Below are 6,592 nucleotides of genomic sequence, written 5' to 3' on the forward strand. Positions count from 1 at the left end.
ACAGCAGCAGGGAAGAAGCTGTTCTTGAGTCGGTTGGTATGTGATCACAGACTTTTGTATCTTTTTCCTGGCGGAAGAAGGTGAAAGAATGTCCGGGGTGTGTGGGGCCCTTAATTATGCTGGCTGCTTTGCCGAGGCAGCGGGAAGTGTAGACAGAGTCAATGGAGGGGAGGCTGATATGTGTGATGGATTGGGCTACGTTCACAACCCTTGATCTTGGGCAGAGCAGGAGCCATACCAAGCTGTGATACAACCAGAAAGAATGCTTTCTATGGTGCATCTGTAAAAGTTGGTGTGAGTCGTAGCGGACATGCCAAATTTCCTTAGTCTTCTGAGAAAGTAGAGGTGTTGGTGGGCTTTCTTAACTATAGTGTCAGCATGGGGGGACCAGGACAGGTTGTTGGTGATCTGGACACCTAAAAACCTGAAGCCCTCGACCCTTTCTACTTCACCCCCGTTTATGTAGACAAGGGCATGTTCTCTTTTACGCTTCCTGAAGTCGATGACAATCTCTTTCATTTTGTTGGCACTGAGGGAGAGATTTTTGTTGCTGCACCAGTTCACCAGATTCTCTCTCTCTTTCCCTGTACTTAAACATTCACTTTGTTCTGATTTTATATTTTGTGCGTTTCACATCTTTCTCCTCCACAACCAGCAAGTAAATTAGTTTTGTTTTTGAAAGAGGAACTTAAACATTCCACTAGTTGCAGTTATTCATAGCAGGAATGAGTCACGTTTAGTGATGACTAGAATTTGCCTGTAATCCAACCACTCGCAAGCTACTCTGTGAAGAACAACCCAGTTTGGGGCACGAGCAAAAATAACAGCACACTTGTAATTATTGTCAAGGTGGCAGCCCTGTGACTCAGTGGGTAGATATTCCTCCCTCCCTCCCTCCCTCTCTCTCTCTCTGTCGCTCAAGTCATAGAATCCTACAGTGCAGAAGGAGGCCATTCAGCCCATCGAGTCTGCATTGACAACAATCCCACTCAGGCCCTATCCTTGTAACCCCACGTAATCCCCTGACACTCCCACTCATACCTGTTCCCTGTAACCCCAAGTATTTACCCTGCCAATCCTCCTAACCTACACATTTTGGGACACTAAGGGACTATTTAGCACAGCCAATGCACCAAACCCACACATCTTTGGAGTCAGAACGCTGTGGGAGTCCAGTCTTGCGTTCCCAATCCAGACCGGCGCTGCACTGGGATTGCTGCACTGTTGGAGGGACTGTCTTACTGAGAAGAGTGCATGTAAGAGATCCCATGGCACTGTTTCGAAGAAGAGTAGGGGAGTTCTCCTTGGCTCCTGGCTAATAGTTATCCTTCAATCAGTTTCTGTTACCTGGCCATTGTCCTGTTCTGTTTGGGAGACTTTGCTATGCAAGACTTTGCCTTCGATATTTTCTGTATTGCAGCAAGTGACTGGAGAAGTACTCCATTGGCTGTGGAATACTTTGGGACAACTCCCAGTACAATGTACACTGCTCTAGCAGCTGACAAATCAAAATGTCTTTCTGGGTGATTTCAGGATGAAATAGTTGATACCGTTATGGAAAGGCGCAGTCACAGAGATTTTGGCGTTGTTTTATTAAAGACAGAGCATGGCGGGATCGCTGCAATACTTTCTTCTGAATCTCTTTGAATCCTGAAATCTTATAATTTAAATCTATAGCCCGGTCGCATTCCAATCCTCCAGATGGCTTTTGTTGCCACCACAGTGATCTGCCTCTTGCTATTTGTGTCTATCTTTACTCTTGTTTTGATAGCCTGGTGTTCTTCTTTTAAAATATTCATTTTTGCTTTTTCGTCCCTGAAGGTAGCTTTCGTAGAATCCCTGCAGTGCCGAAGGAGGCCATTCAGCCCATCATATCTGCACCGACCACAATCCCACCCAGGCCCTATTCCCGTAACCCCACATATTTACCCTGCTACTCCCCCTGACACTAAGGTCAATTTAGCCTGGCCAAACAAACTAACCCGCACGTCTTTGGACTGTGGGAGGAAGCCGGAGCACCCGGAGGAAGCCCACACAGTTACCCGAGGCCGGAATTGAGCCTGGATCCCTGGCGCTGTGAGGCAGCAGTGCTAACCACTGTGCCACCGTGCTGCCTCCGAGTCTTTTGCACTTTTTGTTGAACAGTTTTGTTTGTAGGTGTGTGATGAGATATTCTGGGCTGCTATCAGTGACGCAGGGTTGTATCTGGGTTGTGTGCCACAGCTCAGTGGGTAGAACTCACACCTCTGACTCAGAAGATTGTGGGGTCAAGTCTCACTCCAGAGACTTGAACGCAGCGCAGGCTGACACTTCAGTGGGGCGCACCGAGGGAGTGGGGCGCGCCGAGGGAGTGGGGCGCGCCGAGGGAGTGGGGCGCTTTCAGATGAGGCCTTACTGAAACCACATCTGCCATAATGGCCAGCTTTTAAAGTGAGTGTTATAAAGATGAATCCATGGAATCTGTCCAATCGCACAATTATATTCAACTCCTGGTTTTAGATTAACGAAAAGTTAGCATTATTTATTGTTATATATATGAATTGAGATCACATTATCTTAAGTAGAAGGAAAAGACTATTTGGTCCATCAAGCCTGTTCCTACATTTGATAAGGCAACGGCTGTTCTGATTGTGGCTTCAGCTCCACTTTCCTGTTCGCCCTCCCTGCCACCCCCACCCCCCCCCCCCCCCCCCCCCCCGCCTCCCCCACTCATCTGTTCTTGTGTGGACACAGTTGCAAGACAACAGCTTATTTGTACACAGCAAGATCCCACAAACAGCAATGAGATAAAAGCAGATAGTAACCTAGAATGTACTGGGGAAATGATGGGGATTTGGTGGCATTCGCTATCATTCATGTAACTTGTGATGAGGAAGAGATTCCCTGTAAATTATGAGTTGCTGCAATTTGCTGATGATTTTGCTGTTGGCCTCCTGAAAATAGCAGCTCCCCCTGGACCACCATCAACTTAATGAAATTGCTACGTCATTACATTAATTACCCATTAAATTTGCTGCTATAATTTAAAGATGGTATGTCATAGAATCCCTACAGTGCAGAAGGAGGCCATTCAGCCCATTGGGTCTGCACTGACTCTTGTCAGAGGATCTTACCCAGGCCCTCTTCCCCCACCCTATCCCTACACATTTCCCCGGGCTAATCCCCCTAACCTACACAACTTTGGACACCAAGGGGCAATTTATCATGGCCAATCCACCTAGCCCATCTTTGGACTGTGGGAGGAAACCGGAGCACCCGGAGGAAACCCACGCAGACACGGGGAGAACGTGCAAACCCCAAGGTTGGAATTGAACCCGGGTCAATGAGGCAGCAGTGCTAACCACTGTGCCACCATGCCGTATCAGGAACCTTTTAATGGAAAGTTTCTTGTTCCTGCAATGCCACTCAACCTCCCCAGCTCGGGAAGGAAATGAGTGAAACTGTGGACTTTCATTCCTGCAGCTAGTGAAATTGTTTTTCAAGATGTTTCAACATTTTACGTTTTTCTATAACTTGCGCCAATGGGGAAAGTAAAATTGGTCGTCGACCCCATTGTTTGCTGAGTCCCCAGATGCCCCGTTGCCCTCACTGCTCTGTCATCACCTTGTAACTCCCAGCGAGTTAACATTTCAAACGGAAATGTGGATGAAGTAAATCTAACTGAAGGGGACGGCTGCGAGATGCTGAGAAAATCTAGGCCGATATCTCTGGTGTTTGTACAGAAAGTGCATATTAATGAGAAGCATCCTTCAAATTAATGAAATACGCCGGGCTATTGTTGCTGTTACTTTTTTTAAAATACTTTAAAAAATGTTATGATGATACATTGGAAACAGTTTGTATCACGTGTGAAACTTTCCCTGAATCTTGTTTTGTTACCCCGATGGCTATTTATTGCTACTTGTTGCTACAGATGCAGAACATGTTTGTGATGTCTGAACTTGGCATTTTATATCCGTGTATGAATAGCGCACTCTCAGCGATCAGTGTTGTCTTTGTCCCACTCTTGGCAATGGCTCCCCCCTTCAATTCTAGTGAGACTTTTGTTCGGTCGAGTGCGATGCCTGCTGTCCGTCTCACCCCCCCCCCCCCAACCCCAATTACTCTCCCAAACTGCGATTGCACGGATTCGTTCCCCTAGCGTGTGACACAAAGGCTTCACTTGTGCTTATTGAAGTAGCAAGGGGAGGTTTACTCCAGCGTCTGCTGTCCAGTAAGGAGACACCTCCAAGTCGGTGTGAGACCAAGCCCTTTGCTCCAGTTCACTCTTTCCAAAAGAGCAGTCTCCACTTCCTCTGCTCCCAGCCTGGAGACCAGTGGCATTCATACTCCTGCCCTGTTGATTTTGCATATTCAAATATATAGAGCAATATTGGGAGCAAGATTATCACGAGGGTGTGGACTGGCTGAAAATATTTCCTTCAGTGTGCCAGTGCAGGTGACGGTGTTTGGTTTAGCAAGTAGTTACAGAATCTGAAGCAACTTTATGTTGGTAAGTTCAGTGGTTGTTCTGTGTGTCTGTCTCTGTGATTAGTTGAACAGGGCTCTCCATTTGGGTGAAAACCCTAAAGATTAACACAGCTGCGTATCGCATTGTTTTCAACTTATTCTTTAAAGTTTAGCATTTTACAGCAAGGGAACATAAGAACTAGGAGCAGGAGTAGGCCATCCGGCCCCTCGAGCCTGCTCCGCCATTCAATAAGATCATGGCTGATCTTTTTGTGGACTCAGCTCCACTTACCCGCCCGCTCACCATAACCCTTAATTCCTTTACTGTTCAAAAATTTATCTATTCTTGCCTTTAAAAATTCAATGAGGTAGCCTCAACTGCTTCACTGGGCAGGGAATTCCACAGATTCACAACCCTTTGTGTGAAGAAGTTCCTCCTCAACTCAGTCCTAAATCTGCTTCCCCTTATTTTGAGGCCATGCCCCCTAGTTCTAGTTTCACCCGCCAGTGGAAACAACTTTCCTGCTTCTATCTTATCTATTCCCTTCAGAATCTTATATGTTTCTATAAGATCTCCCCTCATTCTTCTGAATTCCAATGAGTATAGCCCCAGTCTACTCTTTCTCTCCTCATAAGCCAACCCTCTCAACTCCGGAATCAACCTAGTGAATCTCCTCCGCACCCCCTCCAATGCCAGTATATCCTTTCTCAAGTAAGGAGACGAAAACTATACACAGTACTCCAGGTGTGGCCTCATCGGCACCTTATACAGCTGCAACATAATCTCGCTGTTTTTAAACTCCATCCCTCTAGCAATGAAGGACAAAATTCCATTTGCCTTCGTAATTACCTGCTGCACTTGCAAACCAACTCCTTGAGATTCCTGCACAAGGACACCCAGGTCCCTCTGCACAGCAGCATGTTGCAATTTTTTACCATTTAAATAATAGTCCATTTTGCTGCTATTCCTACCAAAATGGATGACCTCACATTTACCAACATTGTACTCCATCTGCCAGACCCTCGCCCACTCACTTAGATTATCTATATCCCTTTGCAGGCTTTCAGCATCCTCTGCACACTTGCCCTGCCACTCATCTTAGTGTCATCTGTGAATTTTGACACACTACACTTGGTCCCCAACTCCAAATCATCTATGTAAATCGTAAACAATTGCAGTCCCAACACTGATCCCTGAGACACACCACTAGTCACTGATCGCCAACCAGAAAAACACCCATTTACCCCCACTCTTTGCTTTCTGTTAGTTAACCAATCCTCTATCCATGCTAATACATTACCCGTAACACTGTGCGCCTTTATCTTATGTAGCAGTCTTTGATGCGGCACCTTGTCAAATGCCTTCTGGAAATCCAGATACACCACATCCACAGGTTCCCCATTGTCCACTGCACATGTAATGTTCTCAAGCATGACCTGCCCTTCATGAACCCATGCTGCGTCTTACCAATGGGACAATTTATATCCAGATGTCTCGCTATTTCTTCCTTGATCGATTCAAGCATTTTCCCTACTACAGAAGTTAAGCTAATCGGCCTATAGTTACCTGCCTTTTGTCTCCCTCCTTTTTTAAACAGTGGCGTCACATTTGCTGTTTTCCAATCTGCGGGAACCACCCCAGAGTCCAGTGAATTTTGGTAAATTACCATTAGTGCATTTGCTATTTCTCCCGCCATCTCTTTTAGTACCCTGGGATGCATTCCATCAGGACCAGGAGACTTGTCTACCTTTAGCCCCATTAACTTGCCCAACACTACCTCTTTCATGATAATAGTTTCTAGGTCCTCACCTGCCATAGCCTTCCTGTCATCAATTTTTAGCATGTTATTTGTCTTCCACTGTGAAGACCGACACAAAATACCTGTTCAATGCCTCAGCCATTTTCCCATTTCCAGTTATTACATCCCCCTTCTCATCCTCTAAAGGACCAATGTTTACTTTAGCCACTCTTTTTTGTTTTATATATTTGTAGAAACTTTTGCGATCTGTTTTTATATTCTGAGCTAGTTTACTCTCATAATCCATCTTATCTTTCTTTATAACTTTTTTCGTGGCTTTCTGCTGACCTTTAAAGATTTCCCAATCCTCTCGGTTCCCACTAATCTTTGCTACTTTGTATGCA

This window comes from Mustelus asterias, chromosome 9 (genome assembly GCF_964213995.1).
Source record: "Mustelus asterias chromosome 9, sMusAst1.hap1.1, whole genome shotgun sequence".
NCBI lineage: Eukaryota > Metazoa > Chordata > Chondrichthyes > Carcharhiniformes > Triakidae > Mustelus > Mustelus asterias.